The 25,442-nt window shown below is 43.6% G+C and overlaps 1 protein-coding gene and 1 long non-coding RNA gene across 13 annotated transcripts in view; one reads left to right on the top strand and one right to left on the bottom strand.

Moving 5' to 3' along the window:
* The window catches only part of brd1a (bromodomain containing 1a), a 114,442-nt gene that overhangs the window by 73,651 nt on the left and 15,349 nt on the right, over positions 1–25,442 (bottom strand). For 5 of the 12 annotated variants that reach the window (XR_009786318.1, XR_009786327.1, XR_009786328.1 and 2 more), the window contains exons 13-16: positions 25,157–25,370; positions 23,656–23,732; positions 12,350–12,436; positions 10,374–10,481 (exon numbers count right to left, since the gene is read on the bottom strand). The gene's annotated coding sequence lies outside the window, so the exon portion shown is untranslated. Of the gene's footprint in view, positions 1–10,373; positions 10,482–12,349; positions 12,437–19,229; positions 19,636–20,011; positions 20,258–22,513; positions 23,573–23,655; positions 23,733–25,156; positions 25,371–25,442 lie in introns of those variants that run through there. The other 7 variants (XR_009786319.1, XR_009786326.1, XR_009786321.1 and 4 more) reach the window with 7 other exon arrangements.
* LOC133471704 (uncharacterized) lies at positions 17,895–19,135 on the top strand. Its single transcript, XR_009786338.1, has 3 exons — positions 17,895–18,257; positions 18,368–18,445; positions 18,783–19,135. It is a non-coding gene; the product is annotated as an uncharacterized LOC133471704 (long non-coding RNA).

Below are 25,442 nucleotides of genomic sequence, written 5' to 3'. Positions count from 1 at the left end.
ATGAAGTCCAATCGATGATTGCGCTGATACACACGAATACTCAAAGGCATTTATCACACTATATTACATTCTCTGTTTTGTGGTAGACATGATTTGGAGAGAAGATCTGCAGAGAAAAAGAAAGATCAGCACAGCAACCAAAGGCTACCGTCAGCTAAGGCGATTGAGCATCCCGAGCAGGCTCTTATCTGAGCTCAGCAAAAGTTCCCATCGATTCGCCCACTGATTGGACGTCCGTCAGCCTACCTGTCCAGCTCGCTACCACCGTGCCCCCCTCCCCCATACCACCACTCGGACCAAGGCCTCATCGATCAGCCCGGGTCTGGCTCCTACTCAGAGATCGGTCAGCTTGATGCCTTTTGTGTGTGAGTGAAGTGAATAAACTATTGGACCAATCAAGCAGGAAGTGCACGGCCAAGAGAGCCGATTCTTGGTCCTGATGAAAGATGGCGGAACAACAAACGATACGAACGAAGTCTATGATTACCGACATCATTCGAGAAGGCATATTTTTGAATTGCTCCACTGCGGAAAATAAAGCGTGAACAAGATTTTTGTATTCAATAAAACAACATTCATTCAATGCATGCAGTTTACAGTGATAGGAAGCGGGAGCAAGGAGGGTTGCTGGCAGAGAAGTGGGTGGTAACAGGCAACATTTACTTGTGGAGCTTTTGGGATAGTTTTAATGCAACATACTTTTTTACTTTTGAGTATATTTGCTAAGAAGAAACCTTTACTTACATTACGTTAAATTCCGCTCGCTACTTGTATTTTTATATAATTAATCATCTCTTGGTGACGCTATCGTGCTTGTTCATTTGTGCAAACAAAGATCGTACGTTTAAGATCATTTAGTGTTTGATTTTGGCATATTTTATGATACTTTATAGTTTTAAAGTTAATTTAAAGTGCATATTTCAATATGCATATTCCCAATTTATATTTTTGTCTTTGATGTTCATGTGATATTTAAAAAAAAAAAAAAAACGAATAAATCAGAAGTCATTATTTGCTCACTTGAGTAGTTTTCACTGAATATTTACCCTTACTCAAATATTTGGAGGACTACGATTTACTTTCACGAGTCATTCTGGGCCCCCTGTTAGCAGTTGCCAATTACGAATAGCTCCCAGGTGCACACCACCTTGCTCATTCCACCCGGCTCACTGTGCCACCAAAGGGAGACAAGAAAACCAAATGCCAACTTACTCAAAAACCAAAAACACAGACACAATATGACATCGTTGCAAAGACCAGTGTTTCCCAACCATTTGCAATATCTCACGGTACACCACCAAGCAAAAATGTCAGAAATAGTATTTACCCTGAAATGATGATCTTGCCTCAATTTAATAACAAATTACAGTGGTTGGGAATCACTGTATTAGACATGAGTATGTCATGTTCTATTTCTAAATAAAACAGAATATGAAAGCTTGCTAATGAGACATATAGGGGAGCCTGAATTAATTGCGCCCTCTGCAAGCCTTGAAACGAATGCCATGATGCCTCGATGAAAGTTGATCTAATTCCACATGACTGGCAAAGGTCTTAATGATGCGCAATCAATAAATCGCTTTATCATGCCTGTCTCATTCAAGAGTGTTAAGCTGAGTGGGCCGCTCCCACGAAGGCCAGAAGAGAGCATCCATCTGCAATCCAAAAGACTGATGACAAGCTCCTTAGATAAACACCGGGAGCAACATCCAATCCATCATGAGACTCAACATTCCCGTCGCTCCTTCGTGACTGTGGACAGATTGCATTCACGAGGCTGCATAAATTAACCCACGCTTGTGGCAAATCCATAGGCAGTGGATGAGGTGCGAGCACAGGGATCAGCACCTCTTCAATTTCAGGGGAGAAAATCTCTGAATGAGCCAGATTGCTTGGAAAAAGCTAGGATAAACTATTTCCATTTCATCAGCCACTTGATACTGCTGGATAATAAGCATCGGGAATTCAGTGTAACAATGACTGAGCTTTTTATGATCATGTTTCTGAGCAAGGTGAAAGAAAATTGGACTGATGGGTGCTCGTGTGGCTAAAGAAAGAATGAAAGAAATGTTCCCACTGTTTCAAGTCCATGTCACACCTTAAAGTCACAGTATTACTGGCACTCGTCAGACTTAAAAGGTGAAGCGATACACAAACATTCACTGGCTTGCTCGCCTTCTCTTCCTGTCCTCAACGTTTTCAGCCAATCGTTTCTTAGATCCCCCCAAAAAAAGAGCTTAGAAGATTAGCCCCCTGGCTTGCATGCCATTACCATTAATCAGTGTGTTATTGACTGTTCTGTCCTTTCTTGTTTCAAGTTCAGGCCTCCCTTAATCCACACATTCTGCCCAGAAGACACACACTCCACTCGGGCAGGCTCAGCCACAGTTTGAACCGTGCCCACCCTCGCAGGTATAGACCGATCGCGAGCCCACCGCGCCTCCAGCGAGACAAACATCAGTGCGCACAGTATACACAATCAAAAATGGACCACGGGAAAACTGTCACGAGAGGTTTGCGCTCGTAAAATGTACAATCCAATTAGGTGGGGAATATAGGAACCATTCTCCACTTACGGCAGATGTTTTTTCAAAGTTAATAGGTTAATAGATTTGTATACAATTCTTGAGCGTTAAAAGCAGAGTGTCAAGAGTACAAAAGCAAAACAGAGGGTAACAAACCAAACTGTTGCTCCAGACTTTGCATTTCCAGGTAAAAGCCAAGTTCAAAATACATTTTAAAAAATGACAAAATAATTGCACAGCAAAAACTTTAGCTCATTTTTTTAATAAGTGGTGTTATCATATTTCTGTGTGTGACACTTTCCCGCAAAAATGAGTACACATAATACGCCTCCACTTACAAACTTAAAACAGTATGTTTTTGCACTTAACTGTTTTTCCACTGAACGGCAATGCCTGAGCAAGACAAGTGCTCCTGCAGATCCGACTTGGGTTCTGCGTGGTCTCGTGGTCAATCTGTCCCTTTGATAAGACATGCACCGGGAGCCAATCTAACTCTTAGCGAAGACTAAAAGGACTAAAGAGAAATTATTTTGGGGGAGTGAGTTGTTAAAGTTGTCGCAGTACAGCTGCTATGAGCTGCTCTGCGGTTCAACCTTGAAAACAAAACAAAACAAAAAAATTATGTAAAACAGTCGCGGGAATTCCAAGACATTTTCCGAGGCTCCCGTCTAGGGGGAATTGATGTAGCCGGGCTTGTTTGCGCTGGAGTACAAATCACGCTGTCAGTTTCAGTGTGCCTGTCAGAGCGGCGAGACGTCAACATGGGCAAACGGGGACGACGGCGAGTGTACTGACATGGCATGAATCTGTGGGGATGCGAAGTAGCCTTGAGCCGGGATAGGAAAATGGTGCGCGTTGTAATACTGCGTGAGTGCGTGCATCCATTCATGCCGCTCCCGCTGAGCTGAGATGGAGGTTTTTTTTCCTGTTTTGTATGTGTTCCTGAATGATTGTGCCGAGTGCATATTGTGCCTGTTCAATAACCCTGTAAACAACCGGTACAACAATTATGCAATTATGCGTATTCAACTTCATCTTTTGGGAACAGTTGCTCTCCAACAACAACTGAAGAGTCCAAATGCAAAAGCACACATCTCCATTTTGGGTGAATGGAGTAAAATCTAAATTAAAAAAATTCTGCTTCCACGAGAAAGCTAATTCTTTTTCATCTCGGGTATTTTAAGTTGTTGTTAATTGGGCTTAATGGATCATCTAGTTTGGCTTATCCGAGATTGGACAGGTTTGCCACAAATCTGTACCACCACCACCACATCTGACTTAAGTCCGAGCCAAAAGAAATTAATACAGCAGCGTTTTTTGTTTTGTTTTTTTCATTCCTAAATGGCAAGACATGCTATGATTAAAGGCCAAACATGGCCCGTGTGGACAAAACTGCTGAGACTACTCCCATTTTGGATCTGTTACCAGAGGAAAAACAAGTACGCAAAGTAGCATCAGTCTTCTGGGCATTTATTGACCGTTCTCTGTCTACTGACAGTAACAGGGCTGCATCATTAGGCTGAAGTTACAACAACAACATTTTGTTTACGGTCGAAGAGAGAATTAGTGGGATCAGAGCTAACCGTGAAAGAGTCACTACGATCCACCAAGTGTCCAAGTTTTCAAGCCTGAGCATGGGTTGCAGCGCACGCCGCGAACAAAAAGGGTGAGTCAGTCGCAGTCGGATCAGAAAAACAGCGGTTTTCTGTTAGCGCCGGAGAAGGGAAAACTTTTCTACCAGCCAAATGATTTCAGAGGATAAGAACAATACCGGCTACTGGGCATGGCGTTTTCACGGCGATTTTAAATGGACCTCACAGGCTTTTTAGAGAACAAGTGGACGAATGCGACGGGCACGCTCAGCACTCAGTTTGAACGCCCCATGCTAAAATGTGAGCGTGTTCAAAAGGGGAGAAGACTGTCAAACATGACGGACTGTTTTGTGTTGCTATCCCGCAGGAAAGTGGTCACTGTCAAATGCAACAAAGCCTTGTGAAACAAATGGATTGAACTCCTCAGCAAACTTGTCTCCCCCGACACCGATTGGAGACACGGCAGCATTTTGACATTTTTGGCTTGCTCTTTTTTTCTTTCGAGTGGGGCAGATGGTGACGAGGTGACCCTGCCTGGTGGCGATAGAAACACTCGCGTTTCTCAGAATCACTCGTGTGTGAGCAAAAACTCTTTTGCAATTTTGACTTTTTTTTCCTCATTGAGGTAAATGGGCATTTTTTTTCCACGGAGTCCATTTTTAATTTCTTCGAGCAACATGAGCGTTTGCATATTACCAAAAGTAGCACGAGTTACTTTGCTCGCCTGACCATTTGTCAAAAAGAGCGCTTTTCTCCCTCGTGGACTCTACGTACCGGACACGTCTGGTTGGTAGCGTTTCCCACACAGTTCCTATATTTCACATCTTTTGCAGTACTTCTAAGTTCACCCTCATAGCAGCGGTTGACTTACGGTTAAGAATTTTACTGTACAGTTAAAACCAATTTTATGGTGCCAAAGATCTCTATTGCCATTATTTTAACCAGTGTCCCAAAATGGCTTGGGTTCCACCTGAGAGGTTCCACGCATTGTCCCCATTATCGAATAAGCAATTAATGATTCCATTGGATCATATCAGTGCAATTCCTCATGACACTACGAGCTTTACGAGAGGAACATAACCAGGGTCGTCACTGCTCTGAACAACTTTACATTGTTGGCAACATTAAATGTGCTTGATAATAGAGAGGCCAAATTTACATTTCCGGTATTAAATCCGCCTGCTAACAGTCCTTTGGGGTGCACTTCGGTATGATACTGTTTTGATAAATGCCTCCTGGACACATTACAGCGTTGAGTGTCTGCCTGGTAAATATGAGCTAAACCCGATCAATCTCAAGCAAAGAGAAGCTTAAACTCGTCCCAAATTGACTGTCACTGTCTGAATATATATTGTCTCGCGCGCCGCCCCTGGGTTTAGGTGCGTGCCCATCAGCTTTATGTGCATGTGTGCCTGCGTGCACAAACGTGATGGGCGGGGTTCTCAAGTATTAGAGTAACCATGTGTGTCTTCATGTGTTGTGTGCAGCGGAGGCATGCGCCCGCTTCCTCTACCTATTGACTCCAACTGTTTACGATGCATGCTTTACTGACACATGCATGCAGCCTGGTCAAATAGACGGAGATAATCCATGCAAACGTAACGGGGGAGGGCAATCAGTAGCTATTTAGCTGCCTGTGTATCCGGCTGTGTTGTGCAGTGGTGTTCATTGACACTGCACCCAGGGAGGGGTTGGCATGGCGATATGAGGCTGATTAAAAACATTAGCAAGTGGGTTGTTGAACAGAGCGCGATTTGTGTGCTTGGAATGTACCCGGAATGCATTATGGCAAGGACGACGGGGAAATGGATTCTTCAGTTTTCAGGCAAGTGAAATTGGCCACAACAACGTTAAATATAATGGATAAAATTCAGTTTTGGGCGAATTTTTTGTTTTTGCCAAACTGCATAAGTCATCCCCCCCCCCCCCCCCCCCCCCCCACAACTCATCTCCCTCCATCTTCCCACCTCCTTGCCCTTCTCGCCTCTCTCATCATTGTCATCTGCGCAGCAACAAACTCCAAAGTGTCCTCATTTCTGTCACGCTAATTGGAGCTGACAGACACAGCTAATTGCGTGCAGATAATCTCCTGCATCTGACTAATTATAATTCCCATTAGCTGCCGATAATGCTCATTAGATTAACTTTCTCCTGGAGAAATTGGAAATAATAGGCCAGGGCCAAGCCACTTTTTTTTTTTCCCCTCTTGGTAATGACGAATAGCAGCACAGCATGTGTTGGCTAAGAATTTGGCGTTCCTCGTGGAAATAAATGCACCACTTGATCCAATTACTATGCGAAATGAATGGACAACCAAGGGAGCTAAAGGGTGGGGAGGTGACTCACAACTGAAAGCATGTTTTTCAGAACAGCAATTAAAAAAACAAAAAGTGTTCAAGGTTCGCAACGCTAGAGACATTGATAGCAGATCAAACAAAAACAAAATCTATGAGTGTAGCTGGGTTTTTGTCTAAGCGTCAACACAATTTGTCGGTGAGCAGACAAAAACAACAACAGTAATTCCTGATTGTTGCTTTAAGTAAACAACAAAGCCAAAACAAACTAGAAATGCTTGGTGGTCCATAACCAAAATGTATCCCACACCATTTACAGTACTGTATGTGGAAAATCTACCATTCAAGTTGCTCAAAGCAATCAAAATATGTCAAGAATGCAAGTAACAGATGAGTTTGTGTTTATGGTATCCAAAGATGAGAGCAGAATTAGATAAAGAAATGGAATGTAATTTATTGATGGTGGGTCCAAAGCCCAAAGCTCACACAGGCCTTAAAACCAACAAATGGGATATTGACTCACCTGAAGGTGGGGGTTGTATTTAACAATGAAGTGGCTCTTTTATTCGACAGTGTTTAACATTCCCCCCCCCCCCCCCCACGCTTCTCTCTTACACACACTGCGCTCCACAGTGTTCCTATGACAACTCATCAAATCTCCCATTGGGAGAACGGCTGACAGCGCCTCGGTGTTTAAATAAAAATCCTGTGATGGGAAGTGGATGTGCTCTACCTTTTACTGCGACGGGACAAAAAAGAAAGCTAAGTTGTATGTATTCATCTTTTTACTCCTTCCCCTGGGGTCACTGGTAATCTACAGTGTGACTCCGTACAGTGTGTGTGCGCGCAGTGTGCTGACGGCTTGCCTGACAAACGGCTTTCAAGTTAAAAAACACTTCTGATGGATCCCCACTCCAAACAAGCCACGGGATTTCAGTATTTTAAAAAGGCTGAAACCATAGCAACAATGTTTTAGGCATGAGTGCAATTGTGTGTAAAGCTGCCTTGTCAGGCAGAGAAATTCACTCATCACAAAGCTTTGTGTCTTTGAGTTTTTTGTTGTTGTTTTTTTTTTTTTTTTTTTATAAACCAAAAATCTGACCTTTTCAGAGCCAAAATTGCCAATGTTAGAAGTGAGCAGAATAATGCTGCCAATTCCCATGGCTGAAGTCATGTTTCCCTCAACAGCGAACGAGTTGAGACCGAATCAACAGCGCCTCCGCTGGTCGTAGCGCTGTACTGCACTTAATTGTGCCCAGTTTATTTATTAATGAACAGTAAATTACACAATTGACATTTATAGTAACCAATTCATAGATGATTGTGGTCATTTCTACTCATTTCATCCGTTTCATGACCAAGCTAGTGACTCAATTTACCCGTACAAGGTGTTTCCTTAGTAGTGTCACAAAAGTTCTGTTTCAAACCCGTACGACAAGTTTTCACCTTCAATACGGCGTTTGCTTCGTTCAGTGCGTGAGAAGAGGCGAGAGTTGTGGCAGGACAACCCGTGTCGGCTTCACCAGGACAACGCACCTGCTCACAATTCCCTGAGCATCCAACAGTTCCTGCCGACGAGCACATCACCTTGCTGGAGCAAACTCCCTTCTGACGCAACGTGGTTCAATATGATTTTTTTTCCTTTTTATTAAGCTCAAGAGGGTCATCAATGGGACTAGTTTTGAAGAAGCCGCCGTGACAACAAAAAGATCGTGTTGGACCTGTGCCTTTAAGGGGCGGGGTCTAGTTAACATCTGAGCTGGAGCAGGATTAAACAAAACTTGGACACTCGTAAGTAACGAATTACGCTGACAGTAAATCTACTGATTATAACAATGGTTAGGCAAATAGCACCATGATGAATTTGACCTTTGATCCTGTTCGTGTAATTTCAAATGGTACCAACGTTATGTGTATTGATTTCCGTTCAAGTCAGCCCAAATTCACAGTTGGAAAATCCAAAACGATAAAATATCAATGCAATCATGATGTTAACTGAGATACAGGTTTCTGCATGCGTATCAAACGCAGAGGCGGAGGTGTAACTCAGTGAATGGCTCCAGAAAGTTCCGAAAGCAAGTCCAAAGCAGAAACATTTTGGATCCTGAAATCTGTGTGGAAACTAGCCGAACTTGTGTGCTAATTCTCGACGACAGTAAACCCACAGCACCCCCTTGCGTGCAAAACCAATACAATTACATTGTTTTGCATCAAAACAAGCACGTTAGTCAAAATAATTATAGCGCAGACAGATGGTAAAGTGAGTTGTTTTTACTTGATTCCTATGCCAAAATAAGCCCCATGGTTACTTACTGACACAATTATTGATCACATTTTGCAATGATTCAAAAGCCCTACAGGCATTTTTTTGTACAACTGATGCTCAAGCCTTTGCCAAATTGTAGGGGGGGAATCCAGAATAAAACACAGGATATTAAATATTTAAGTACTCAGATATATTAATTGCTTGATGTGTGGCCAGATAGATGGGAATGACGTTTGGTTAGAGGATCATAAGGCACATTTAGGCACTACGTCTGCAGCATTTCAACTCCCATAACTGCCGAAATACAGGCCTTCAACGACTGTGTGTCTCATTGTGTCCACTGTTACAAGCGACACAGTAACACTTCAAAGTGCAGCTGTCATTTTTATACCCCCCCCCTCATACGCAGGGTATGAATATGGATTTTATGTGCGGCGCCATGAGCCCTCATCAGGGTGGCGGGCGGCGGCGGCGAGAAGGGAGGCTAATGAGGACGTTAGCGAGTCCTTTAGCCGCCGGCCGTCCGTCCGTCCGTCCGTCCGTTTATCAGCCGGGAGGGTCGCGCGTAAAGATGTCTGCCCGCGCCTGACTCACATCGCATGATTACTGCGCTCCCCGCCTGGCGTTGGGTGTCTGCACGCCGTGCTGATGAGAGGTACAATCGCCACATTGAGAGGTGCTTAGTTGCCCTAACGACCAGGATGTGAAGCAAGACTTTGGGGTGAAGGCCTCTATCCATCAAAACTAAGTGTACCCTTGACCCCTTTTTGTTCTGCGGCAGTCCACACAGACAGACGCCATCGACACTCAACTCACACTCCATCATGAAGTCCACTCTGTCTCCATTTTGTTCTTTCCAAACACTCCCTTCTCTTTCTGCCGTTTCCATTTTCTCTCTTATCCTCCAGTGAAATCCGACAATAATTGAACCACAGTGTCCAGTCAATCTGTCTGTTTTCTGCCGCCGCAGCGCTGTTTGAATTTCTTCTTGCTTTCGACCTTTGACAAACGCTGTGGGGATAACCGAGCAGAAATAAGAGCTCAACTGTCGACGACGAGCTTGCAGCAAGTGAGGGGAGGGAGTGCAGTGTTATATTTGCATGAGCAGACGGAAGGTTAATAACACAAGCCCTGTCCTGACAAAGGAGTGGGGCGGGCAGGAACATAAGAGAAGCTAGGAGGGATGGAATGTGCTGATCCGCTACTTTTGGCTCTTGAGACTCCATCAGAGTGTGGAAGTAATTAGGGCTGTGGCTGTATGATAGGCCTCGTGTATGGCTCCGCCCCTCCTGTCCACTGCAGCTCATCTACCAAAACCAATGGTGAAATGGGCCAGTGGCAGTAGGGGGGTATTAGAAGATGAATGTACACTTAAAAAAAATACACCTCATTAAAAAAAAAAAAAAATTCATAAATGGGCAAAATAGGATAAGTAATATTTAGGAGACTATATAGACTGTACAGTGGAACCTCGATAAAATGGACGAATAGGGGCGGAGGGTCGTCCGATAGACGATTGTCCATGTCCGAACCTTTGAAGAACTTTTTATTTTTTATTTTTTTTTAGGCCATATGCAACATATTACTGTACGGCACAAAATTAATGTTTTCTACTTTTTGTGGCCTAAAACACCCAGTACAGTACAAAGTTATTGTAAATAAATATAAAAAAGGTTAAAAATGTATCCAAACTTACCATTGGTGTCCTTTATGAAGACATTGACGCAATCGTCATAGCCGAGTCGCTTTGAGCCGCAAAGTATACGAGCTTCCTAGTTCCAACTCCGTTGTCACAGATGAATGGCTTAAAAAAAAATAAAAAAATAAAAAATAAATAAATAAAAGTTACTGAAGCAAAAATAGCATGTTCCAGACTCCAGAGACTTATTCCTCTTTGCGTTAACCCCACAGCTAGCCATGTGAGCTAGTACTATGCTAAATATGCTACTATAAAAGACTGTACTTTGGCAAAATGGTTAGCTAATAGCAACTCATCAATTAGCACCCCCCCCCCCCCCCCCCTACACACACACACACACACAAAGTTGAAAAACAATTGATGAATTATTGAAATATCGATAAACGTTACAGGTAAATTGCTTCAGAGAGTTGACAGTAAAAATGATGCTGGAAAACTCACGTATGCTGTAATTGAGTCATTATAAAAATGTGTGGCGGAAGTCAAATTAGTGGCAAACTATGCAAACAAAGCCAGCTGAATGGTGGCAATTGTATAAAATCAGATCGAGAAGGCGAAGACAACAACAGCGCTTTGGATCGACTGTTTTACATGATGAAGTGATGAAAGTGTTTGTGTCGGCTGCAAATGCGTGACAGGGAGGCGCTTTTTGCGTGGCAGGGGCGCATCAAACCTTGCTTTTGCTCGCTGTTGCTTTTCCGTGAGGATACCAAATTACTTTCTGGCAAAACGCTTGTGAGCCGGAGATGGGCAAAGTGGCTTTAAAAAGGGAAGAAAACAAACTGAAACTTAGCAATCTGACACCTTGTCTGCATCAAGGAAAGTGAGTGCCTTTTTTTGGTTGTTTTTCCCGAATTCATGGCAGAAAAGTGCGATTCACAAGTCAACAGAAAGAATTGATTATCAGGGATGGATGCCATAATGAAGCTCCCTATTTTGGGACTGTTGTGGGTTCTCCCCCACCCGTCGCTATTCCTAGACACTCTCTGGCTTCGAATCGTTGGATCATACCAACCCAGATACGCGAGAATAGAAAGGAGCGCATTGTTCTGTCAGATCAGTGAACACGTTTATTATTCCCTCCATCAAGCACAAACGCATTGAGGGAGTTATTTTTTGGTCGGTTGTGAGTAGAAAAGGGAAGAACCCTCGCTAACACGAATAGATTTTATTTTTTTTTTAATTTTGTGACCTTGGCGAAGTTTTTGCTCAATTGAGCGCCATTCTACCAGCAAATTCCATGACTGTTTTCACCTACACGACGGAGGGAAACGACGAGGGAGCAAAATGCTTATATACCAACGAAAGCTGATAGATTAAAAGATATAGAAAGGCAGACGCCGATAACGAGAGGAGATCCGTGGCAACCTGAGATTTGTTGTTTTGCTGTCAGATGCTGCCGAGAGCGAGCGAGGCCTTAAATAACGCCGGGAGATTGCTTTGTGCGAGGGGCCAAATCAAAACAAATTACGTCTTTTCTATCACTCTGGGCCCACCGGGAAAGCATGCGAAATAGGGTTGGTGTCTCGGGACCACTGAGAGAATAGGGCATCCTCCGAGGAGCTGAGAAGCCAGCGAGGAAACGGGGATGAGGAGCCAATTGGGAATGAGAGGCTTTAGTTTTACGTCGGACCACAGGTGGCATCTCGACCACCTAACTGTTTTCCCTTTCTTCTTTCCCGCTGCTCCACCCCTCGCCTGTCTCTTCCCATCTCTTAGCTGCGTACCGCTGTGGGGCCAAAAGTCCGCTCTCGTGAAAAAAAAAGGAAAATACCCTTTTCTTTTCTTCCTCCACAAGTGGGGCTGGTCCAAAGTGTTCCCGAATGACATTGAAATGAAATGACTATGGAATTCATACTCCTGCCGCCCTGTGGGTTTGATCCAATTTCTTTCAAATTCACCTTGTTTATTTAACTTGTTTTCCAGGCAAACAAGGTGGAAAGAAATGGCTGCTTTTCTGCATTGAAACTGACCTTCAGCAGACCTTTTCACTCCCCCACGTCTCCGATGCAGAGCAGCACTCGCGTCTCTCTCTCGCACTCCCCCTGCCCGGTTTTCTGCTGTGACAAGGAACAAGGCGATACATACATCAAGCTTTAATTGTTTTCACTTTTGTGAGATAAAAATCGCTTGGCGCACTTGTAAGTGCTTACATGTGCTGTTCATTACGCTCGAGGACGAGGCGCAAGCGATCGAAAACTCACAATAATAGAGTAGGATTTTAAACAAAAAGGAAAAGGACTGGCACTTTTTCATTTTTAAACATTAACTACAAGCAGGATGTTTTATTTGTACAGCATGCGTGTTTGTCGGCAGCAACTTTGTTGGATAAAGCGAGGATACAAAGTCCATTTTCTTAATTTTTCCATAGAGAAAACCTGTCAACTTCTACAGGTGGTTAGCTTTGATGGCAGTTTTGGTTGACCCTCACCCATCGGTGTCAAACATATGGTTGGTGGGCCAAAATAGGCCCGCTAGGTGTTTCAATCCAGCCCGCAGGATGAATTTGAAAGTGGGGGGAAATACCTCAGACATTGCAGTGATGGGGACTCCAAATAATTGAGCTTTTTTTTATACTCATGGTAATAATTCCTAGGTCTTCATAAGTTGATTTAATTCTAAAGTGCAACACAGCACCATCTTTTTCCTTTCTAAATACCTGTGACTTAGTTTTGTGCAGTTATGGAAACATTATATTAAGTATGGTAAGATTTTAGTCTGACACTATGACAAAATGTAGTTTTGTACTTCAATATATGTCGGACATTCTCGGGGAGAAAGTTCCAGCAGTCGAAATAATTTTGGATGATTTCCTACTATTTTACTGTGAGAACATGTTGCGAACCTTGACTTGTCAGTGCCCCAACTGCGGACACAAGCAATGAAAATCTTGGGCTGGACAAGTAAACAGTTGCAAGTGCAAACAACAACAAAAAAAAAAAACACTTAGCAAAACCTTCGCATCACTTATTTTAATATTTCATCACAAGTGGCATGTGTGGCGTGATGAGGCGCTAAAGTGTTCTCCAAGACCCCATGGTGTTGTTTGTGAGAAACGTAGGAAGAAAAGAAGAAAAAAATCCTGTTGTCACAGCTTGGTGGTGTCAAGCTCAATCTATTTTTTATTTTTATTTTTTCAAAACAAGTGTCAGTTTCCAAATTACAAAGTGAACAATAAGAGCGTCGTTGGCAGCGATGACTTTCACAGGTTGATTGTGACGTCGGGTACATATGGTACCACGCAGCAGCTGTGCTGTTTGGATAGGTAATGAAAAGAGGCGGCAAAGATTGGGGCGGGGGGAAACATTTTATAAACGGAAATGGCAGACTTTTGTGAAATAGATTCCCCCCCCCCGACTGAAAAGTTCCATTTGAGAAGGGCTGATCTTTGTGCAGCTGCTGCACTCTTTTACAAAGCACGCAACCATTTTTATTCAGTGTTTTTCTGCAAAGTCTCTGAAACTAACTATTTATGAGCTTTTCCAAAAGCAATAAATCATCACTTTGGGGTGGGAAACTTGTGCTTCCGACAAGCAGCACAGTTCCAAATATGGAATGGTAAACTCTGAGCCGTTTTGTGGATACACCTCAGGGTTTGTCGGAGGAATGGTAATAGCTGAATCGGCTACATAAAGTGTGACCTCATAGCAGCAGCAAATAAATAAATACAATAAAAATGGAGGAAACCCAGTTGGAAAGCGTCATTTTGGGACACGCCGCAGCTTTATACTACGCCAATGCATTGCCCATTCAAAATCGAACTGCACTGGCTGGCAGAAAAAAAAAAAAACATGACTCACACAGTTGAGATGTTCCGAGAGAAGGCCACATTAGCTATTACCAAGAACAACCATCGACGAAGACGCACGCCCCTCTCCCATCGCCGCTGCTATTGATCACCAATCCCACATCAGGGACGTCACCAAGTTACCTTTGTTTCTCACTCTGTCTAAAAAAAACAACAAGGTACACACAGCCACACCGTCAAGCAACCGCCCACAGCTGTTCCCCTTCCAGCGTCCCCGTGAGGAAAGCTCGAAACCATGTGAATCAACCCTAAAACAGTTGAAGAGGACAAGCATTGTATACGCTTACAATCCAGTTTTTTTCTTATGGCGCTCACTTTTATTTGGTCGGCGGGTCTGTTTGATCTCAAGTATAGACTCAAGCAGACAGAGGCTGATATTAAAAGCAAAAAAAAAAAAAAAAAAAAAAGGAGTTGGGGGCAAGAAATCCTAACCCTATTTTTGCACTGCATCAGCAGATTGACTGTCAACAAATCCTCAGTTTGAGGACGTCAAGTCGATACAGAAGGAGACAAATTGCTGCCCTATAAAGCAAGCTTCATCCTATAATACAAACACTTCAAACGGGAAATATACGAGCATGTTAAAACGCAACTCAAATGGAAGTCTCCAGCTATGATCAGGACTGTCTCATTAGCTCAAAGTCGCTGGTCCTTCTTGTAGCAGCACGGCCAAGCAAGAAGCAATTTACTTAACGTGGAAGATCCCGACGAGAGAAAGCTCCGGGTCACGGGCGCTTTCATCCGGAATGCTGTAAAAGCGCATACAGCCGTTTCATCTGAATTAATTCAGTCCGCACAAGTGTTAATGAGCTTTGACATCCAAAGGACTCAACACTTAGTTCCAACGCTTTTAGTTAGTGAGTGCATTGTAGTGCTACTTTTACCCAAATATAGATTTCCTGGCTGAAGCAGTTTCCTTCCCATGCAAACAGGACAAGAGCCTTACACTTTCAAGGACTTTCAGGGAATTGTAAAGAAGCCCTTAGGCAGGCCTAAAACACACACAGGCACGCACGCACGTACGCACGCACAGTATGCAAATGAAATTGTGGCCGACATTCATGGGTAAACACACCAAAGTAAATAAACTCCATTAAAAAGCTGACATGTTTAATTTAGCTGCTCTTTTCGCTCGACTGACTCCGGCTGTGTTTTGCGTTCAGGACACTGGATGGTGGGGACTGCGGGTAATTATTCCCAATATACACTCGCGATCCGGAGGTCGGCCTTGATCCCTCCGGTTTGTTTGTTCGTTCGAGGAAGACAAGAGGACAGAAGAAGCATCTAATTTCAGTCCACTGAAAGTTGAAGCTTCCAGGTGTGGAACGTGCCCCTGAATCCGACAAGGTCCGAGTTATGATTTGGGTCAAGTTCAGAGTGTTTGGGTAGCGTAAGGCTACAGGCGAGACACCTTGGAAAGTGTCTTGCAAACTCCATCCATCCATCCATTTTCTGAGCCTATTCTCCTCACTAGGGTCGCGGGGGTGCTGGAGCCCATCCCAGCTGCCATCGGGCAGGAGGCGGGGTACATCCTGAACTGGTTGCCAGTCAATCGCAGGACACATCGAAACAAACAACCATTCGCACTCACAGTCATGCCTACGGGCAATTTAGAGTCTCCAATTCATGCATGTTTTTGGGATGTGGGAGGAAACCGGAGTGCCCGGAGAAAACCCACGGAGGCACGGGGAGAACATGCAAACTCCACACAGGCGGGGCCGGAGATTGAACCCGGGTCCTCAGAACTGTGAGGCTGACGCTCTAACCAGTCAGCCACCGTGCCGTCTTGCAAACTCTTTGTTGGTAAAGGAAGAACTATGTGCACAAAATACTGCAGCTTTTAGGCTATACATTTAATTAGACCTGAAACAATTAGCCCAGTCGCATCGGGAAAATTAAAGACATTGAAAACGCAAGTGCAAAATAATAAACAAATTGTACTTAATTTGTTTTATTTGCTTGCCTTTGCGGTTACAGTCTGTTTGCATTGGGGCATGGAAGTGACCTATCAGATCCAACGGATGGCGCTGCAATGGGAAAGACCTACTGTGTGTGTGTGTGTGTGTGTACTTTGTAACAACAATTACAGTGAACCCACAATTATCTCTGTGGTTACATTACAGAACCACGAAAATCTGAGAACTTAAAACATTGTAAACATATAACGGAAATAGCAAGCATAAAATGTATGCTTAAAATGCATAAAATGGGGCCGTGGGACACTGGCGAGTCTGCGTGCGACCGTCTGGGCGTGCGCTGTGGCCAACAGCAGCTCCTGTGTGAGTGAGTGAGTTTTCCTGTTCTTTCGCTGGTCAATAAACGTGACCGGGGCTCTCCTTTCCCACATGTGAGGGCATTACAGTAAGTACTGTAAAAAGCCATAACTATGAAAAGCAATCTAGCGGGGTAACACTCTATGTCATAAGACTGGAGTGTCATTTGTTTTGTTTTTGTTTTTTGCTCTTGTACTGATCTCATCAGATTGCGTACGTAATAAAGTGTCTGGTGAGTACACAGTATATACCTCAAGGTAATGCCCTCCTATTCCAGGCAACACATCACACCTGTCCTGTTGTGTGTGTATGCGCGCTGCCTCACATGCACACTTGTGGACACAAACAAGATGGAAAGCCATTGTTTCGCCTCTCGAGCGAAATAGGAATCTATCTTGCATTTGCTTCCCTTGCCGCGAGGGAGAGATAAGGCGGGACGCCGGGGTAATGTCAGCCCTCCGCCAGATGAATAAGCCGGGACGGCGGGCTCTCAGCTTGTTTTAAAGGATGTTACCGCCGCAGATCTGTGCCAGACAAGTCCGCTATCTAAAGGCCAAGGAGAAGGGGGCCTCGTTCATACGGGGATGTTAAATGAGACCGCGGCGACGGCAAGCCGTGGGTATGTTTTAACGGCGATGTCTCGGGAATTGATGGTATCGAGGCGATCTCTTTATGTAGATGCTGACAGCTTGTGTCAGCGTTATCCCAAGCTGCCATTGATCAGGACTTGATGTATAAGGGCTGGTAGACGTCGATTCCACCACATGGCGCAGCGGCTGTGTGGCGTTTCTGACAATCAACAGTACACATGGTATGGGCATAATCGGTCAATTGATTGATCAGTTTTTGGACTGTGGGGAATTGATCGATTGTATTGTAGCAGATGTAAGGAACAACAAGGTGTCTCTATAACTCCTAGCATTAATCAGCTCGATAAGATACCGTTGTTAACCAGGTCACTGGTTCAATATCAACATGTCTGATATGGAACCGTTAACCCACAGATTGAGGAGGAACGTTGTCAAGAAAATGGATGCAACGGACACTGTTTACAGACGAGACAAAATCTTGTGGCCTGATTTAGATTAGAAACAGTGGTTACTTGTGGGTTAACTAACAGATTGTGCACGCTGTCGGTAAGCGTGTGGAACGGGATCTACCAAGATTGCGGTGCAATTGGCAACAGGTGTAACAGTGGTGGAGACCGCCATATTTAAGAGGGTTTCGATCGCTCTGATGGTACACCAAGGTCAATTTGGAATGGCACTGCAAGTGCAAAACAAAATTGAAATGATGGAACTGGAAGTGTTAGTGGGAAAGGAAAAAAATATTACTGAATTCCAGAAAATAACTATTGCGTCAAATTAGGAGGAGCTAGAAATTGCCTAAAAGGGATGTTTTGTTTGATTCGCGTTTCAAACTTGGGTTTAGCACCATCATGTGGCCTCTTTTGCTGCATTCACACCGGATGAGTTTTGGGCATTTCACGCGGCGTGGTTACATAGAAAGTCAGTGGAGCTCACGCGAATCTGTGCCGGGCAGCGTGGGCACGCAAAAATTCGCCTCCTTCGGCGGTTCGCTCGGGGTTGGGCGAATTGAACTACAAGCCGCATTCGCATGGTGACAGCCAATCAGCTTCGAGAACGGACTAAGTCACACACGGCGTCCTGTAGAGGAAAAGGGAGGAGGTGATTGTTGCAGTCTGTGGGCAGCCACAGCTGTTTGACACGTTATCAGTACCGACACCAAGCAAGAAAAGAGCAGGCTTGGAAAACTGAAGGAAGAAAGCTGGCATACCCGGTAAGTGTAGTTTTTCCATTTCCTGCTGTTGAACTGTGAACCAAGATAGCAATAGCATTAGCACAACCATCGGCCCCCTGATTACACATGTACATTATTTCTATTTAAAGATGAACTTTATCAGACAGATGAGGGGGAACGGGAGGAAGGTCAAGGAGCACATGAGGCACCTCAAAGACCGCCTGGGGGTATGTACATAAAACACTTGGATTGAATTTCATAGGGTACAAGTGCACTACCTGTACAAGCAATTATGGTAAGCGTTTCACAATGAGTAGTACTGCATTCCATAATTTTCCTTTGTTTTGGGTTCCAATTTCAATATTTTAGGTTATAATCACTATAACTGGACTGGGTTAAACTATTCTATTGATTCTTGTGTTCCATGTCACTGCATTTGATTAATTTTATATTGTTTTAACAGGGTAGGTGACATGAAACGCACCCAAAATAAAATGCATTATTGATATAATTAAACCTTTACACCAACTGCTTTGTATCACAAAATGTTTCCGTTCCATACAGGAAAAGGGCAACAGAAAAGAGGAATTGAGGCGCATCTTCTTATGTATAAACATTCCCCCAGCGAGACCTCACTTCGCTGCTCATGACTAGCATGACTCCTTCCTTGGAAACATTGCCACGAGAGTAGAAGGAAGATGTCAAATTTCAAATCCCGAAATTAATGTATGAACACAGCACATTTACTCTAAATTATGTCCAGGTGGCAATCTTTTCCAGGAAGGATTCAGGCTTTTATATATATATTTTTTTTCTTCATTTCGTTCCACGTGTATACATTAATACATCCACTTTATTTTACCAATTTGTCTTTCAACTTTCAGACAAAAACGATTACATACATAACCTTATGTGCCTTACCTTGTCAGGTTTATTGCAGTATTTTACGTCGGTGTACAGTTTTGTTCGGTTACCTGCTAAATACAGTCCATACATATTACAGTGTAGCTCTTTCAAAAGTGATGTTTTATTGCCTCACAATAAAATGCAATCAAATACAATTTATGACTAAAATATAAGCAATGTTCATTGTGATATGCAAATGGATTGTTGACATGTACACAAACGGGACAGGTGCAATAATCTCTGTGCTGATAAAGTAACATTGGAGGAATTTTAAAGTATGTGCGGGTGGCTCTTAAATTGTAGAAGCGGGATCCGGAGTTGGCAGGGGCTTGTCGGATCTCGTGCTGCCCATCCCACCACTCCTCAAATCTCTCGGAAATTTTCTTCCTCTCCTGTGGTGGGCGCAGCCACGCAGTCGTCCACGAGGCGGTCCCAAATCGCCGTTGCCTCATCAGGGAACATCGTGGCGCCCCCAACACGGAAACTGTTTGCCATGGTCCTGAAGGAGCATCTGCAGCACACAAAACCTTTCAATTGACCAGTTGTATTAAAAGATACTGTAGTAGTCTATAAACGAAAACATCGTCATGACTAAAAACAGTGGCACATCACAGCACCATGACTATATTGTCTATTTTATACATCTCAAAGAAAAAGAAAAAAAAAAAGACTGCAGTATCAAGCGAATAGAAAGTTTTGTAAACTTGATCAGATCTGATCTCGTTCATGGCGTTCCTTTCATCAATCCATTGCTTTTTACAATTTGGCAGCATGTGGTAATTTCATTTTTGATAAATTTGTTAGCACTGTAGTAAACCTGCAGTGTGTGACTCAGATACAGTGAATATTAATTTGTGACACCAGTTAACGACAAAACTGCCACTCACCAGAGACAAACGGACAGGTGCTCCGCAGCTGAGATGGAACGCCTGTAGTTTAGTAGTTTGCAGGGAAATCCTGGGACCGATTTGAGCCAAACTGGGCACGGGTTAGCCTCATGTAGCACTTGAAGCCGCAGTCATCCAGAAGCAGCTCCAGGTGAAAGTCACCAAGCTGCGTGCGCCGCTGGATGGCGTCGGGGACCCAAGCACGACAGCATTTGGCATGCCGAGACGTTCAGACTTCCAAGTGAACTTTCGCGTTCGGTGTGAATGCAGCATTAGAGCATTAAAAACTGAATAGGTGAGTTTTTCTAGCTGAGAATAGTTTCCACAAAGAAAAACAACAAATAACGGACTAAATGGGCTGACTGCTTGGTTTTCTATTGTCTGTTTTAAAGCATGAAACTGTACAAGCGGGGTTGGCAAGAGTTCAACGGAAGGAGGTGCAACTCCTCCTCGGACATCCAAACGTGCGTGTGGACAGTTGAGGCACGTGTGTACATTACATGAAAAGTGAACACACACTTGTCAAAGCAAGCAAACGCAGTCGACACCTGCCGCCTTCGCAGCTGCTTTGCACAAATCCTCGCATTCACTTCCCCCGGAAAAACACGGGCGAGCGAAGCACAATCACTCAGCGACACAGATCCGCGCATGATCTCGCCACAATGCGGCAAGCTAGGCATGCGGGAGCGGCTCCAGAGAAGAGGTAATTCTGTTTCTATTTGTTCGACAGAGAAAGGGAGGGGAAAAGATAGGCGCTGCTTGCGGCTGTGGTGGGAGGAGAGGGGTGGGGAGCGTAAATCTAACATAGGGGCCTGTGGCAGAGCCCCCAGGATCAAATCCAATTCTGGCAAGATCCACATTAAGCCCCGTCAATCACAAGTGCCCTTGGGATGCAGCAGAATGGTGATGAGAACGGCGGACGGTGGAGAGTCTCTTTCCGCGAGAGTCGGGATGAAGTGTAGTCTTTCGTCACCAAGCGTGGGCATATTCATAGGAGCTCTACAACTTAAACGCACTTTTAGCAACTGCAACAGCTGATTCAGGTGCGGTCGATTGGTGAGATGTATTACACGCAATACACATTTAACAGTTTTGGTCAAACTGTGTGGTCCGCTCTAATAATCAACACAGAACAGAACACCACACAAACACAAAGATTCCGTTTCACCACCGATATAGAAACCAGTCCTCCGAGACAGAAATCTGATGATAAAACAGGATTTAACAAAAACAAAAGGCGCAAGCCAATGTTTCCTGAGTGCTCCTGAAGGGACCAGAGGCGCGCGTGTTATAAAATTGTCATCAATAAAGACTTGCTTTGGAAAAATACTTCTTGCCATCTGGTCAAACCGCATACAAAGTACATCAGGTAGGACATGTTTTTATTTACAGCCACTTTGTTCCTCAGTCATGTCGCTTCTTGACTGGCCACCGTTAGTCACAATTCACGGACTCGGGAGATGTCGGGTTTTCCCAGCAAAGATTTTTGGTTGTAAATATCGACGCCTTCATATTTAAGCTTGTCGGCCCGGACCCGATCTTATAAAGAAGTGTGTGTAATTTAACAAGCATGCAAGATTTTGAACGTCAAACCTGTGAAGCAGATAATGCTAACCAGAAAGACATCGTGATGCCACGATCTGATTTTAGCACCCAAATTTAACAAAAATGATCAGATAGTCTTCAAATGCGACCCATAAATTCAGCCACAGCGGTCAAAGCAGTCAAGCTATATTTACTTACATTACCTCAAATAATTAAAAGGGCCACGTGCACAACATCCAACCCTCCCACTGCTCATTCTGCACCTTACAACCTACAAAGCCCCGAAACTGAAACGCAAAACTATAAGCACATATTTGTGTAAACACAATAACGAGCATTTAGTCCGTTTGATAGCTCAAATGAGCTGCTAATCCGCGTACGACCGAGTTGGTTACAGATTAGCAGAAAAATGACACCCCAGTGGGCCATCGGCGATATTTCACCCCTCCTCTGATTTCATCTGAGCCGAGCAGTGCTTTCATCTCCCCCATTAGCAGGGCTGCTTCTGATCACAGTCCACGCTGATCAATGAATAATGTAGCCGCCTGCTTGATTGGTGCCCAGAATTGCCTGACAGAAGGCGTTCACATGCACTTTTTGCTTTATAATTTGGTGCAAAGACAGTAATCAGGTCATCTGGCATCAGGAGGGAGTCGCTCCCAAACAATTGGAACACTAATCTCCACAGAAAGCGTCAGACTGCGTGGGGGGAGGGTTAATTTACATGAAGTGCATTTAAATTCCTTTGAAGTTGTTTGTTTTGCTCACCTTGGAAACGCACTATTTCTACTTCTCCTCCGTGGCAAGACGTATACACAACCCATAAATATTCATCTACCCAGGGCCTGTGCTATTCTGGCCCAGTGTTTTGAACATAGCCACTGGAGATTGGACCTATCAAGGACCCGCAGAGAGACGGGGGGAGAGGGAAGAGGGGAAAAAAAAAAAAAAAAAAAAATGGAAAGGAGCTGGGAGCAAGTGGTGGAGGATAATATTTTTGTGCATGTTCCAAAATGGAAAGTGGATGGTTTTGCGTGATGTTTAATGCAGAAGGAGCAGGCCAAGTTTCAGAGTGAGTTTCCTTCACGAGTCACCCCACACACACCGCCGCCAACTTTCAGGCACAAATGAGCCTCAGCAGTTTTTATTTTATTTTATTTTTTATTTTTTTTTGCTAGGTTAGCCGCTTTTCTCTTCTGCTTTTAAAATAAGTGAAGACATTTTGCATGAACAAACAGGCGACGCCGGCCAAAATGGATCCAACGTTGCCGAGAACTGGTTGAAAGTATATTCAAGGATACATTTTTTTAAAATGATCTTTCAACTCCCGACAATTTCACAAGATAACAGTCATTGCATGTCAAAGTTTCACTCTGTGAAATTCACTTAAAGGAACTGTGATTGTGATTACACTGTGCTTTTAGTGCTTTAAAAAAAATGCATTAACTTATAATATACAAAACCGACATGATACAATGATTAACAAAAAGAATTTGGATTCTAAACATTTTATGTTGGATGGTCTGATAGCAGCCTAATGTTAGCATTCTATAAAGGAGATAAGAGCAATATTGGGGAGCTTGACTAAAATATAAAGTAAAGCAACATACCACAAAATAGCATCAACGTCATAAAGTGTGCAGTTAAACCATTAAAACTACACAAAATAATGTAATCCAGCTCAACTGTGCCTCATCTTTGTAAACAGAATGAAATATTGAAGACAATTGGGACAACCTCAATGCTACACCCAAATTTGACAAGACACAAATCAGCAGTTCTACATGATGAAGCAGCAAATGCAGAGTCAACAAGTTGCCTTTTTTGACATAAACAAGCCTCCAACAGCAAGGGAAGCACAGTAAAAGGACACTGTGGTGAAAAGGTCCATTAGCACCACAGCCATGTGAGACTTACGCACACATTCTTTTGATTTGAACGCTTGCAGGCAGACGGCTGCCTTACTTGGAATTAGTCTGCAGTTGGCAGCTTTGACACCCAATGTGCCATTTTTGGCTGCCCCATAATGACATGTACGGACATATAGTTTGTAATAATAATTCACTGTGTGCGCATGTGGGATTTAAGATGGAACATACCTGCGTGGGAGCTTTTTTCCCCCCAGCCTCCATGGACACAGGTGACACTTGGGAACAGGGATGATACAAGGATTGCCCTGGCACAGACACACACAGTGGGCCAAATTTAAGCACTGTGAAGTCTAAGTTAACTTATGGAAGGAAGAACGAAGGACAGAAGAGGCAAGGTAGGAAGGACTTGAGGGAAGATGGATGGGACAATGGTCGGAAATTCAAAACATAAAATGGATGGAAGGAAGGATGGAAGGTAGTAAAGAATGATGATGAAAGAAAAGGAACCAAAAGATAAGGATGGAAGGGAGGCTGGATTGCAGGAAGGAACAGGAGGATGGTAAAGTGAAACAATGATTGGACAACGGCCAAAGGATGGAGGGGGTTTAGAACAAAATCTATAGAAACCAAAAGTTGCACAAGTGTTTGATACAGAACGCCACTCAAAAGCAAAAAAAAAAAAGGACAAAACAATCATCACGAATACCAAACCAAGTCTGATTAACGGATAAAAACTGACGACCAAAGTCATCATGAAAATGAAACGCGCAAAAAAGAGCAAAACAAAAGTGGTGGACGGAGCCTCAGTGGAAGCAAGCAGGTGGGAAGTAATGAAGCAAAGTAGTTGGTCTTCGTTACTGTGCTTAAGTAGATTTTTCACATCTGTACTTTGAGCATTTATTTGCTTTTAAACATCTGTACTTTCTACTCCCTACATTTGAAAAATTACCTCATTTTTAAAACCTAAAGTTAGCAACGATGTTCAGTAAAAAGCAAAACTCCTAAATACCGGAAACCAGAAATAAGAGCAAAGCGCATCGTTCAAATTGTTAGTTAAGCACTCCCTTGAGCAGCGTGCCTACGGCGATGCTAAGCTAGTGGAGCCAAAGTATTTGCGCATTCAATATAGTTAAACTAGTGGGGTCAAAGTGTCAGTGCAGTCCATGTTTGTGGAAACCAAAATAAGGATACCTGTACACGTCATACAATCATAACAGGGTTACTATGAACTGGGAATAACCTTTGTTTCCTCTCCCCACTCCCCAATAAATGCAAGAAATAAACCACATTAGCTTTTTAGAAAGCTAGCTTGTTGAATTCTGGCTCGCTGGCAGTTTTGCACATAAAAGTTTTCCCAATACATTTGCCTCATGCCAAAACCCTGTGTGTTTGTGTTTATATGTATATATGTATATATATATATATATATAAACAAATTGAAATTAGCTCTAATTTGCGCAGTTTCGACTATAGTTTCAGTCACTTTTTACTTAAGTACATTTATTCTTTTAAAGGGAGTGGCTTCAGTACTTTTACCATTGTTTTGTTGCACAAGTATAAACACTTTTAAGTACTGAATACCAGTACTTTTGACATTCTGGAAGCAAAAACGAGCAAAACGGAATACATCTCCGCAAGATAGAAATGGAAAATAAAAATCACAGAAGTACTTACAAACAAATTATGTCTAATTCTGTAACACAAGCTGAAGAAAGTGGGGAAAACAAACCTGGAGTTCTTCTGGAGCCAACTAGACGAAATCTTGCGGGAACAAAACAAGACGACCAAAACCCCGACAGGCGAGGCAATACTTCGGCGCCTTCCTTCCAATGGAGCCGCACCTGAAGACGAGGCCAAGTTGCAAGCAGGCAGGTGGAGTTGACTGATTGCAGGCAGGTGCGGCTAAGGCTGGGCGACTCCGCCCACCAATTAACCGGGCCACACTGTGAGCAGACAGAAAACAAACATGACATGAATGGTCTCCACCAGCTGAAAACACACACTTGAAACCCTAA

This window comes from Phyllopteryx taeniolatus, chromosome 22 (genome assembly GCF_024500385.1).
Source record: "Phyllopteryx taeniolatus isolate TA_2022b chromosome 22, UOR_Ptae_1.2, whole genome shotgun sequence".
In the NCBI taxonomy this organism is placed as follows: domain Eukaryota; kingdom Metazoa; phylum Chordata; class Actinopteri; order Syngnathiformes; family Syngnathidae; genus Phyllopteryx; species Phyllopteryx taeniolatus.
This window is presented reverse-complemented; position numbering and strand designations above follow the sequence as displayed.